This window comes from Silene latifolia, chromosome 2 (genome assembly GCF_048544455.1).
Source record: "Silene latifolia isolate original U9 population chromosome 2, ASM4854445v1, whole genome shotgun sequence".
NCBI lineage: Eukaryota > Viridiplantae > Streptophyta > Magnoliopsida > Caryophyllales > Caryophyllaceae > Silene > Silene latifolia.
The window spans coordinates 139,270,867-139,284,803 of NC_133527.1; the positions used below are offsets into that span (position 1 = coordinate 139,270,867).

Genomic DNA, 13,937 nt, shown 5'->3' on the forward strand with positions numbered 1-13,937 from the left:
CGATTATAAATCCCCGCTGTAAAGACGCTACTCGATCGAGTAACAAACCTACTCGATCGAGTGGCCCCTACTCGATCGAGTACCCAAGCTACTCGATTGAGTAGCCCCGACTAGATCGAGTACCACTCATCCCAAAGTCTATCACAACACTAGGCACCTCTTGCACGAACTCCCAAAGGCTATCAGATGCTTTTAAGGTCGGTCAATGTTGGTCAACGGGTCCCTAAAAGGAAGGGTATTACAGAGGGGGTTTAGGCGCGAGCCTCCCTGCTATATAAACAGTCCCTGTCTCCGGCAAAAATCCGGTTTTGGCTTATTTAACCTATGTTTGAATCATGTTATGCATGTTTTAGCATGTTATAGTCATAAAACAAATGAAAAACATGATAGAAGAGGATTTTTACACTGTCATACTTACATGCTAGGCTTGAGACGAGAAATCGACGAAAGTGTATCAACTTGTTTGGTCGGAAAACTTGGTTTGAAAACCGTTATAGCAATGTAAAAAGAGTGTCTTAAGTTTTGTGATGGCATAGTTGGTTGAGCTGGTCAGTCAAGTGATTTATTGCACGATGACGGTACCAAACAATGTGTAAGGCTTGTGTTTTCGTTCGGTAGGTCGAAAACACGTGTCGGTTTATGACTTGAGAAGTCGAGTCTAGAATTTTAAGGGAGAAAAGAGAGGGCGGACACTCGCGTAACTTCAAATGGTGGCATTTCAGGGGTATTTATAGAAAAATGGGTGGTTGTGTGCGTTTTGAGCGACGTGGCCGCATGGGCTACTCGAAGAGGCGCGAGCCATTTCGTGGGTCTTCGAGCTGTCTTGTCACTATCACGCAAATTGTAATCATGATTTCTTCTATCCTATGTTTTGGATGACATGATTTGTACTTGACCATGAAGCATTACGGGAATACTTAACATGGGGGTTTTGAAAAGTTTTTTTTTGTGTTTGACTTGGTTTGACTCGTTGTTGGAGTCGGGATTTGAATTTTTGAGTCGGTTTTTGGTCCGGTGTCGGTTTTTACTCTACTTAGTGTCATTGTAACCCCGTCATCGTGCATTAAACACTCTAGGTACTTTGGAAAGATTTTGAATTGTTTTATTTTCGAAATCGTTTTAAGTTTTCCGACGTATAGTTTACAAAAACTGTCGAATAAACGCTGCGATTCCTAAGCATGTTGTAGTCCGATAATCATCAGGTGTTTGTTGGAGACTCGACAGAAACTGGATATCTACAACGTCTGTAATTCGAAGGTTAGTATCCCAAGTTTAATACCCAACTACCCGAAAACACATGTAATTCTCAAGGTAGCCTAGTATTGACTAAGGTCATTAAGCCCATGTCGGTATCCAGGTCATCCCTCCCCTTCTCTCGAAGGTTGATTTCAAACACAACACTAGGGGTGCCCTCCTTTGGTTCTCCCTCTCGGTCCCAACCTAGGTTGGCAATTAAACTTAGATAAGGTAACCCGATCTCCAACCTAATCGGCTCTCGCCAATGGACAAGGGTCAAGAGTCGACAATTACCACAATTAAGCCGCTAATACAAATCAAGTCCCGTAGTCAACATTTACTAACCCCAACAACTAATTAAAAAGGTGTGAGATCCCTGAAAAAAATCTCATTTTTTAAAAATAAATACGTGTAAATTTTATTTAAACATTGTTTCATGTTTAAATGCTTCCAATTAATTTCGTCCAAATCACTCCGTAAATATATGTGTACCGCTACACATATTATTTACGTACTAATATTAATCACACTAATCAATTAGTACAATTTTAGTGAATTAACAATTAATTAACTAAAACTCGTCTCCTAAAATTTATTATTCAATTATCGCATAATTAAATAATAACTGTCGTACCTCGAGTTCGCAACTCGAAATCTCTCTAAAAATAATGGATTAACCTATTAGTCAATAAAACACGGGACTAAATAAATTGTATCTCATACAATTAATTAGTTATCAATTGGAGTTCGTTCCTATAGGTGTGACCGAAAGGGGTCAGTTGATCACCGTCGTCTCACGACAATAACGTCAAACTCTAGTCAGCCAACCGTTATCGATTTACATTAATCAACTGACGAGGATTAAATGATTAAATATCTGATGATATTCCTTTAATGAGATTTATTATTTGAACGCACTATTGTGGAGGACACTAACTCTAACATTACAAACATAAAATTGTCAAATTTACTTGGCATAAGGGACATTATTACGGTTAAGACTTGAGTTATGAGCTTTGTTTTCATAAATAACATGTCAAAACAATGTACATGGACAACTTAATTGGGATTCAAATGCAAAGACTGATGTGACCGTAATTGGCGCATATTTAGCCCCCGAATTACCATTGTTTCCATGCTTTTTAGTGCCTATTTGGGTCATTTCTTATCTTTAGTTCTTTGTTTTGCATATTCTTTGAGATTTTGATCCCTTGGTAGGAAAGGAGTAAGAATCTTGCATTTTCATGGCAAAACGAGGCTAAATTGATTGTATTCAATGACCAAGCATCAAGAAGAGACAAGACTAGAAGGCCTTTGTACATATTATAGTAGAAGAACAATGTTGAGAAAGGATCCTTGCGTCCCCAAGGAAATCCCCAAGGAATTTATGAAGAAAAGGGAAGAAAAGAAGAAGAATTGAAGCTGACCAACAATCCGAACGGATTGCGGACAATCCGCCCGTCCGGCCCAAAGACAATCCGAGCGTCCCTCCTTGGAATCCGCTCGGATTCCCCCTCAACAATCCGAGCGTCCCTCTCCTGAATCCGCTCGGATTGCACAGCCCAAATCCGGCCGTCCCGACTCTAATCCGCACGGATTCCTGCACAGCACGGATTTCATTCTTCAAGCTACGAAAAGAGAAGCCCTTCTCTCAGAAAATACCGGGTCCTCCTTGCTCAACTTAAAAGTGTAATTACTAGTTTAGCCCTTAGTTAACCCTAATGCATCCTCCCTAATTTTCACTATAAATACCCCATTAGGCTAATTAGAGGAGCATGTTCTTCTTATCAATATTTAGAGTAGTTAATATCAATCAAATCTCTCTTCAATATTGTAATCAAGTATTAATCAAGTTTTAATCCAAGTTCTAGTTCTTTATTCTCTCTCTTGTTCTTCCTTTATTTTGGGTAACTAGAAGATTATTGGGTTTATTGGGAGATTGACAACCTCCCATCAATCATCAAGTTCTTCTATTATTCTTTGCATTATTATTTTGGAATCATTAGTAGGTATAATCTCTTAATCCCTTTTTAATTATTGCTAATTACTTTCATCTATTCATCATGTTTCATATTGTTGGTATGATTGACAACCTTGCTAGCATGATCAACATGATAATGAGTGAGTAGTCTTTTAGCTAGGGTTTAATGGGTGATTAGGGGAAACCAACATGGGGAATGATTCATGCTTAAATTAATATGCTTTCATATCTTATTTGCTTGCTTGTTTTGATCTTAATACATGCACATGTTATATTTGATGAAATGCTAAGCCTATGAATCCTTGGATTTACTATCATCTCCTATCTTTTCAATGAGACTTGTAAGACATAACCCAACTCGAGTCTTGTTAGACCATGCATGTGTTGAGTAGGAAAGATTAAGTCGACTTGTAGGTGTTGTACAATCTAATCGATTCGGCTCCGGGACCCAAACTTTCCTAGGATTGTAAGACATAACCCAACTCAATCCATCACAACAATAATTGCTTGCTTATAATTTGAGAACATGTTTGTATGATCATATCCCATGATTCCCCTATGAACCCATGACACCCTAGTGCCTTTAATCAATTGTTTACACCCCTTATTTTATTCATCTTGCTAGTTTACTTTCATTGTTATTTTAGTTTAGTGACCTTCTACACCAACCCAATTTGTGACACCCCTAGACACTACTAGTTACAATAGAATTCTCATTTCAATACCCGTCCCTTGGGATCCGACCTTTACTTGCCTCTTTACTAATTGTAGAGTTGTTTGTGAAGTATAAATTGTGTTTTGTATCGACCATTGACCAACGACCACATATACTTAATTGTGAACACGAAATGGCCTCGATCAAAAATGGCGCCGTTGCCGGGGACGGTGTTTAATTGATTTAAGATTTCTTTTATTGTTATTAGTTGTGTCTTTTTCACCTTGGGGAAGTAAAAACTCCTCAAGGTTTGTTCTAATTGTTTTTGAGTTGTTTGATATTTTGCATGTCTAGAAGGTTACAAGGTGATTTGTTACCTTTTGACCGTGAAATCGAAAGAACCTTGACGAATAATAGGAGACTTGTTAGGAGGAATTTGAGAGGTGTTGGTGAAGTTGTTCAACCCACTAGTGAGTTTGTCAATCCTTTCGCAATAGAAGGAGAAGAGAACCCATTAAACAATACCACACAAAATCCACCTACAATGCCTAAATTCTCGTCACACTCTATACCCACCGAGGAGAATCTACCAAATGGTACTCCTACACCACAACATCTAACCGGAAATTTTATTGCCAAGTCCGCCTTCATCCAATTAGTTGAGAGGAGCCAATTTGGGGGGATGCCAAGTGAAGACCCTCATTCTCATATGGAAACCTTTTGCAATTATTGTGATGCTATCTCTCAAACGGGCGTGACTCAAGACCAAATTAGATGGGTCTTATTTCCTTTTTCGTTAATCGGCACCGCAAAGCAATGGTTGAAGGGCCTTGATAAGGCCACCCTTGGAATAGATTCTTGGAAGAAGTTAGCTCTAGCTTTCTACAAAAAATTCTACCCACCGGAAAAGACTAACATGCTAAGAGCTCAAATTACGGGTTTTAAGCAAAGGGATGAAGAATCTTTGTATGAAGCTTGGGAGCGGTTCAAAGGTGTTTGTCGCTCATGTCCTCACCATGGACTTAGCGAATGGTTTTTGGTACAACAATTTTGGAATGGTTTATATGAAGATTCAAGGAACATTCTCAATATGGGATCAAATGGAATGTTCACCAAAGTTGATGACAATCAAACATGGAACAAGATTGAGGAAATGGCGGTCCATAATTCACAATATAGTAGACCTCGCAAGGCTACTAGAGGAGGAAAGCATGAAGTGGACTCCGTTACTCAATTGGGTGCTCAACTTAGTGCTCACATTGACACAATCAACTTGAAATTTGAATAAGCTATGGCTAGACTTGAGGAAAACTCAAAATCATCAAAGCATCATGTCAATGCCATGACGGCATCCTCATCAATCCCAAGTGGGATATGTGAGAATTGTGGAACTTTGGGTCATGACCCAAGTGAGTGTAGGGGAACAACCGAACAAGTTAATGCTTTCCAAGCTTACAAAAGTGGTACCCCTTATTCAAATTTTTACAATGAAAACACCAAGTTCCATCCAAATCTCTCATACAAAAGCCAAAATGTTCAAAACCCTCAAACAACATACACTCCACCACCCATGAGAAACCAAAATCAAAGACCCTTTTACAATCAAAACCAAGGTTACCAAAATCAAAATCCATACAATCACCAAAATGACCAAGGTTTTGATGTCCAAAAAGCGGTCCTCCAAATGCAAAAGAATCAACAAGAATTTTTCACTCAAATGCAAAAAGATAGCCAAGCAAAAGACACCACTATCAACAACATTCTAGCTCACACCAAGATGTTGGAAACACAATTGACTCAACTAGCATCTTCAAGCTCACAAAGACAAAAGGGGCAATTACCACCTCAAATTAATCCCCCTAGACATGAAACGGTTAGTGCCATTCACTTGAGAAGTGGTACAAGGTATGAGGCACCGAAGAAGCAAGTTGAGGATGAAGTTGTGGAAGCTAGTGAAAAGGAAGAAATTGTGCAAAGCCCCAAAGAAGGGGAATCATCAAAAGAAGAAAGTTCAAAGAAAAATGAAGACAAGGCCAAAGAGAAGGAGCCCATTGTGATTAGACTTCCTTTTCCAAGTCGTCAAGCCAAGCCCAAATTTGATGATCAACTTGGAAAGTTCATGGAGATTGTGAAGAATTTAGAAGTCTCAATTCCTTTCACGGAATTAATCAATCACGTTCCGGCCTATGCAAAGTATATGAAAGATATCCTCACAAAGAAAAAGTCGATCCGGAAACTTGAGACTATCGCCTTCACTAAGGTGAGTAGTGCAATACTTCAAGGGAGTTCACCTCCAAAGTTAAAGGATCCGGGAAGCTTCTCAATACCGTGTACCATTGGCGACACGACGATCAACAAAGCCTTATGTGATCTAGGGGCTAGTGTGAGTGTCATGCCGTACTTGGTGAGTAAAAGGTTGGGAATGAGAGAGCTTAAATGCACCAATATCACACTCCAAATGGCCGATAGATCGACGAAGACACCATTAGGGATATGGGAAGATGTCCCCGTGCGAATTGGGAAGTTTTTCATCCCGGTAGACTTTGTCATTGTTGATATGGAGGAAGATTCCAACATTCCTATCATCTTAGGAAGACCTTTCCTACACACCCGCCGGTGCGGTGATTGATGTGAAACATGGAGAGCTCACACTAGAAGTGGGAGATGAAAGCATAACTTTTAATCTTAACAAAACCATGAGAGCTCCTCGTTTGCATGAGCCATGTTTCATGATTGATCATTATAGCCGGAAAGATGAAAGGAAGAAATCGGAACTCCAATGGAAGAAGAAAGATGAAGATGCTCCATTCAAAGAGCAAGTGAATTGTGACAAGGAGAGCTTGCAAGGCTCATCAAAATCAACCAAGGAAGAAGAGGATGGCCTCATTGGCCAAGAGAAGAAATTGGGAGAGTTGTCTCCATCTAAGCAAGAGATTTTCAATGATCAACTCAATGAAGTTTGTGGTCTTTGGGACGACGAGTTTGAAGGGATTTTTAATCCCTACATTGGGCATGCCATCGATCATGATCAACAACAAGGGCCACGGTCTATTGAGGACCTCTACCATAATAATGAACAAGCTTTTGATTACTTCTTCAAGGTGTTGAGCAACATCAACAACACCTTGAACATGCCCCCTTGACATCTCATCAAGAATGAGAGTTTGGTGGAGTCCTCCCTAAACCACCACTTGTAAATATTTCTAACTCCCTAACTTACATTTCAATTTTTGTATTGCATTTTTTGTCATTTTTGGATTTTCATTTACTTTGATCAAAATAATTGTCATGTAAGAGAGAAGTGAGGGAGGGACTAACGACTTCAATTGATGTGTAGTGCCTTACCTTAGTGTGGGGATGGGAATTGCCTAGGCTATTCATGCCTTAGTAGTGCCCCCACAATGAAGAACACAAGAAATGAAGAAGAATGGAAGAATGGTAAAGGGGAATGCATTGTGCACGAATGGAATGAATCCGGGTACAAAGGACCAGAATCCGAGCGGATTGTACAAAATCCGCCCGTCTTCGACAATCCGAGCGTCCTGCTGAGAAGACGCCCGTCCTGAGCTGAGCTGAAAATTGAGAATTCTTGACTGTTAAAGAATCCGAGCGGATTTATGGAAAGACGCCCGTCTCATAGAATCCGTCCGTCTTGTGAAGAAGACGCCCGTCTTTGCAGCTGAAGAAAACAAAGAAATTCCTCTGGACTGAAATCCGTCCGTCCTGCAGCAAATCCGCCCGTCCCATCACAGAAGAATCCGAGCGGATTCCCCAGAATCCGCCCGTCTTTAGGCGAGCTTCTGAAAATTTTGAAGCTGCAGAATCCGCACGGATTGGGCCTAATCCGCACGGATTGCCCCTGCGTTTTCGAAAATTTCGACTTCTTTAAATACCCTCCCACCTTCATTCCTTCATTCATTCATTCATAAACACTACCCACAACATCAAAACCCTCATCCTCTCCATCACAAAAACAAAAACCCTCAACAAAATCCACCAAAATCAAATCAAACCATCCTTCAAACAACAAATCAATCACTCCATCTTCAATAACAATCAAAACCAAGAACAAAATCTTCAACCTTTGAGTCGATTTTTGATTTCATAAAGGCAGAGCCTTTCACCTTCAAATCGATTTGGGCATTCTACAAATTGAAGATTTTTGATTCTTTTCTTGGTTAGTTCATCAAATGGCAAGGACAAAGGGAGCAACAAAGGCACCAAAGGCAAAGGCTCTCTCTCAAAGGCAAAAAGCTCTCCAAACAAAGAAAGCTTTGGCAATGGTGGTATCAACACCAAACTTGGAAGTGCAACCACAACAACAACAAATTTCTATGGGAGCATCACCTTCTACTCCGGTAATCGATCAACTCTTGCATTATCCGGAGGTAACTTTTATTTCCGATACCCATAGAAATACATTTGTCAAGTTTGCTATGAAATCAATTCAATCCACCAAATTCATATGTGAAGATGCCTTGGAGAAATTGGGTGTTCTTGAACAAACAAAAGCCTTTTTCAATGCCATGGGTTTGAAGAAATTGTTTGAAACAAAGGAATCGACATACCCTTCCCTTGTCTTGGAATTCTTAAGTTCTTTAAAAGTTACCAAAATTGAGGATAGGTAAAATCTTGAGTTTCGTCTAGCTAACATTAGTAGACGCATTACCTTTAAGGAATTAGGTGAAATTTTGGGTCTTAGCGATGAATCGAGATATCTTAAGCATTATGGAAAGTATGACCCCGAGCCTCTTTGGGAGGCAATCTCCGGGAAGAAATTTGATGATTTTCATGCTTGTCGTGCTCTTTTGGTCCATCATCCGGGCATAAGAGTATGGCACAAAGTTGTGGGAAATACCATAATTGCTAGGAAAGACACCAATCATTTCACAAGACTTGATTTTATCCTCCTTGAATCGGCTTTGAATGTCGGAAGAATCCATACCAAGCCTTTCAATTCTTTAAGGCTATTGGTTGATAGATGGCTTAATGTTGATAATGGGAAGAAGGGTACGACCGTTATTGTTAATGGCGGCCTAGTCACGGTCCTAGCCAAGCACTTTGATCCTAATTTCAATAAGGATAGCAAGTACAAGGCAAAGGAAGGTGGCCATCTTATTAATATGCACATTATGATTAATAAGTTCAAGTGGGTTGCCCATAACCCCATTGACACTAAATATGGATGGCTAACTAGTGAAACTAGATCGTTCACTTTACCCTCGAAGATTTGTCGCCTAAGTGTCCACCGGACCAACTATCTACTTCCCCTATCCGAAGAAGCCGAGTACATCATTCAACAACAAAAGGGTGATCATGAAACCCCCTCCTCTTCCATTGTTATACCGCCTTACCCCTTTGTGTATGAAGAGTTCAAACCGGAAGGAGTTGAAATTGGGAAAGACTATGTCACTCTTCTTATGCAAGCCATGCACAAACAAGCTTATGAAGATCGGAAGAATGCATATTTGGCTCAATATCCTCCCCTCCTACATTTAGCTAGGCAAGGACTCCTTTATCCATCTTGTCCTTTGCCTAGTTGGGCGGATAAAGAAGCCTTGTTTCCGGGTGCATCTAGGGACGTGGTGGAAGACAATGAGGTTGTTAGAGATGGTGAAGATGATGATGAACAAGATGATGGAGAAAGTGAAGAAGAAAGTGCCAAGGAAAGTGGCAATGTGACCACTTCTCATGAGGGAAGTGATGATGATGATAGCATGATGGAGGACTAGCAAGCCTTGGAGACTCCTACACTCCCATGGTTTGTGTCTATATCTCTTTGTACTTTATTTAATTTTGATCATTGTTGGTTTAGTCCTAGCAACATCAAAGGACTCAAACCTCGGTTCCATTGAGGTGTTCTTCTTTATTGTTCCCATTTGTAAAATCCAAAATGACAATCTAGTTTCATGCATAGCATAGTGTGTGCATGAACTACCCCAATGCTTTGACATTAGCAATAGTGTCTCATTTGGTTTGGGGAAGTTGATGCATACACAACGGGAGGTAATCTAAATTATCCTCTCCGTCATAACAAAAACCATGCATCATGTAGTATAGCTTAGTGTAGAATTGCATTTAGTATAGAAATCATGCATCATCTTTGCATAATTTCCATCATTTTGGCCATTGAGGACAATGCCCATATTAGTGTGGGGATGGGAATTCTAACACTTAACTTTTATTCAAAAACCCATAAAAATTGAAAATTTTCAAAAATCATAAAAATTTGAAAAATTGAAAACCCAAAAACAAGTTCATTTCCTTTGTATATATTATCTTGTATATATTGTGTTTGTTTTATCCTTGTTCACTTTTATTGACTACGCCACATCCGAGACATGAGGATATTGAAGACCGCATGGTATGATCTTTCCAATCTCCTTTTTCCTCTTTATGTTAATGACTATGTGGCTTTATTTTGATTGATGCGGTAAAAACAACGTGAACTTAGGACTTGCATTTAGTTTATATGACATATTAGTTGGTAGAAACATTTGCATTAGAATGTTTATATGTTAGTTGCATCATGGCATGTAGTTTGCATGTTCGAAAAATTTTGCGAAACCGTCTATTTGGGAAGCTTGACAAGTGTATATAGGCCCTAGTAGATGCTTTTTATTCTTAAGACTTTGCTTGTTAGAATGCTTGTAAAACACCCTAGGATGTGTCATGCTAGTATCCTTTGACCCATGGTTTAAGGCCTAGTCAAGAGTACCTTGTGGTGTGATAACTCCTTGGCTACCGTTTATTCCAAGGTGACCCTTGAAACCATGCACCCATACATCCATCATCCATGTTCTACCATATTTTTGTCATCAAAGGGAATGGGCACAAAAAGAAATCAATTTGAGTTCAATGAAATGAAAAATGAAAGAAAGTTTGCAAAATTGCATCAAATGAAAAGAGGAGCAAAAATAGACTCCAAAAGCTTCAAATACAAGGCACCCTCGTTACTAATTGGGGTGACTTTGAAAATGTTCAAAAAGAAATGCAAAAAAAAAAAAGTTGTCAAGTATTGAAATGCCAAAAATAAAAAAGAAATGGCAAGAAAGTGTTCTCAAATGTCAAATGCCACATGAAATTGGGGGGAAAAACAAAAACAAAAGCAAACTCCCAAAATGAAACTCAAATATCTATTGATCCCTTCATCCATCGTATCCATTTTTATGCATGGTAGAGAGGGGACGACCCTTCTTCTTGTCTAGGCAAGAGGGGGAATTCCGCGATCCTCCAGTGTTTCTAACACCATAGGGAGTCTACTCTAGACGAAAGCATTTAACGATTGAGGACAAAGGTACCCTAGCTTGACACAACTTGGAGGTGATTTATTGGTATCCTTCTAGGCTTAGTAGTTTGAATAAATTGCATCTATGAAGGATTGTGTACCCTTGAATTGCTTCCCTTGTAAGTAATTTCCGCCACTTAGATGAGGAAAGTGGCTATTCTTTTTGTAGATGCATCCATTATGTGATTTTATGTGCTTTAATGTTTGGATGTGTCGCCATTTTGGCAAGACCCACCTTGCCTTGCAAGAAGGCATCCTACCTCATGGTTGTCTTGTTGTGAGTTGAAGGGGCGGAGTGAGACCCGCTAATTGTCTCATATCGGCTATTATTATTAGGATAGGTTAGTTTTGGTCCTAGTCTTTGTCACCTCTTTACTCGGGACGAGCAAAGGTTCGGTTTGGGGATATTTGATGTGACCGTAATTGGCGCATATTTAGCCCCCGAATTACCATTGTTTCCATGCTTTTTAGTGCCTATTTGGGTCATTTCTTATCTTTAGTTCTTTGTTTTGCATATTCTTTGAGATTTTGATCCCTTGGTAGGAAAGGAGTAAGAATCTTGCATTTTCATGGCAAAACGAGGCTAAATTGATTGTATTCAATGACCAAGCATTAAGAAGAGACAAGACTAGAAGGCCTTTGTACATATTATAGTAGAAGAACAATGTTGAGAAAGGATCCTTGCGTCCCCAAGGAAATCCCCAAGGAATTTATGAAGAAAAGAAGAAGAATTGAAGCTGACCAACAATCCGAACGGATTGCAGACAATCCGCCCGTCCAGCCAGCACAATCCGAGCGTCCCTCCTTGGAATCCGCTCGGATTCCCCCTCAACAATCCGAGCGTCCCTCTCCTGAATCTGCTCGGATTGCACAGCCCAAATCCGGCCGTCCCGACTCTAATCCGCACGGATTCCTGCACAGCACGGATTTCATTCTTCAAGCTACGAAAAGAGAAGCCCTTCTCTCAGAAAATACCGGGTCCTCCTTGCTCAACTTAAAAAGTGTAATTACTAGTTTAGCCCTTAGTTAACCCTAATGCATCCTCCCTAATTTTCACTATAAATACCCCATTAGGCTAATTAGAGGAGCATGTTCTTCTTATCAATATTTAGAGTAGTTAATATCAATCAAATCTCTCTTCAATATTGTAATCAAGTATTAATCAAGTTTTAATCCAAGTTCTAGTTCTTTATTCTCTCTCTTGTTCTTCCTTTATTTTGGGTAACTAGAAGATTATTGGGTTTATTGGGAGATTGACAACCTCCCATCAATCATCAAGTTCTTCTATTATTCTTTGCATTATTATTTTGGAATCATTAGTAGGTATAATCTCTTAATCCCTTTTTAATTATTGCTAATTACTTTCATCTATTCATCATGTTTCATATTGTTGGTATGATTGACAACCTTGCTAGCATGATCAACATGATAATGAGTGAGTAGTCTTTTAGCTAGGGTTTAATGGGTGATTAGGGGAAACCAACATGGGGAATGATTCATGCTTAAATTAATATGCTTTCATATCTTATTTGCTTGCTTGTTTTGATCTTAATACATGCACATGTTATATTTGATGAAATGCTAAGCCTATGAATCCTTGGATTTACTATCATCTCCTATCTTTTCAATGAGACTTGTAAGACATAACCCAACTCGAGTCTTGTTAGACCATGCATGTGTTGAGTAGGAAAGATTAAGTCGACTTGTAGGTGTTGTACAATCTAATCGATTCGGCTCCGGGACCCAAACTTTCCTAGGATTGTAAGACATAACCCAACTCAATCCATCACAACAATAATTGCTTGCTTATAATTTGAGAACATGTTTGTATGATCATATCCCATGATTCCCCTATGAACCCATGACACCCTAGTGCCTTTAATCAATTGTTTACACCCCTTATTTTATTCATCTTGCTAGTTTACTTTCATTGTTATTTTAGTTTAGTGACCTTCTACACCAACCCAATTTGTGACACCCCTAGACACTACTAGTTACAATAGAATTCTCATTTCAATACCCGTCCCTTGGGATCCGACCTTTACTTGCCTCTTTACTAATTGTAGAGTTGTTTGTGAAGTATAAATTGTGTTTTGTATCGACCATTGACCAACGACCACATATACTTAATTGTGAACACGAAATGGCCTCGATCAAAGACAAAGCAAATTATCATCATTGCTAAACAATTTACCATGACTCGACCTAAAACAAGAAAAACATGTTTTTGTATTTTTGAAATTTTTTAATTTTTATGGATTTTTTTATTTAATAGCATACAACATAAATAAAGCATATAACTGAAAGTAAATCACACAACAGAAATAAATATACTCCCCCAAACCTAAATGTCACAGTGTCCTCATTGTGACGCCTACAACATAGCAATCACACAACAAATCCAGCAACCTAAAGGAAACTACTAATAAGAGGAAGAAGGAAATAAGAAATACAATAAAAGAAATTACAAGGAATGATAGTACCAGCTGTGTAGTAAAAGCTCCCCCAAACCAGCTACAAAGTGAGCGATGTAGTGACCAACTGTCACTAGTGCGCATCGCCACCATCATCGTCATTGCCACCAAGAGTGGCATCATCATACCCATCAATCTCCCTGAACAAAGCATCCGTCTCAGGGCCAAGAACACGGCCACCACGTCGACCCCGACCTCTACTATGACCACCTCAAGAACCTCTAGCTGACCCACAAGTAAAAGCTGCAAATTGGCCAAACTGTCCTCTCTGAGAAGGAGGAACCCCAACATCCTGAGCAAAAT

General features: G+C 39.4%; 1 non-coding gene across 1 annotated transcript; it reads right to left on the reverse strand.

Annotated features, from left to right (window-relative positions):
* Nucleotides 1-4,788: 4,788 nt before the first annotated feature.
* LOC141645681 (small nucleolar RNA R71) lies at nt 4,789-4,895 on the reverse strand. The gene has a single exon (XR_012545158.1). It is a non-coding gene; the product is annotated as a small nucleolar RNA R71 (small nucleolar RNA).
* Between the last annotated feature and the right edge of the window lie 9,042 nt (nt 4,896-13,937).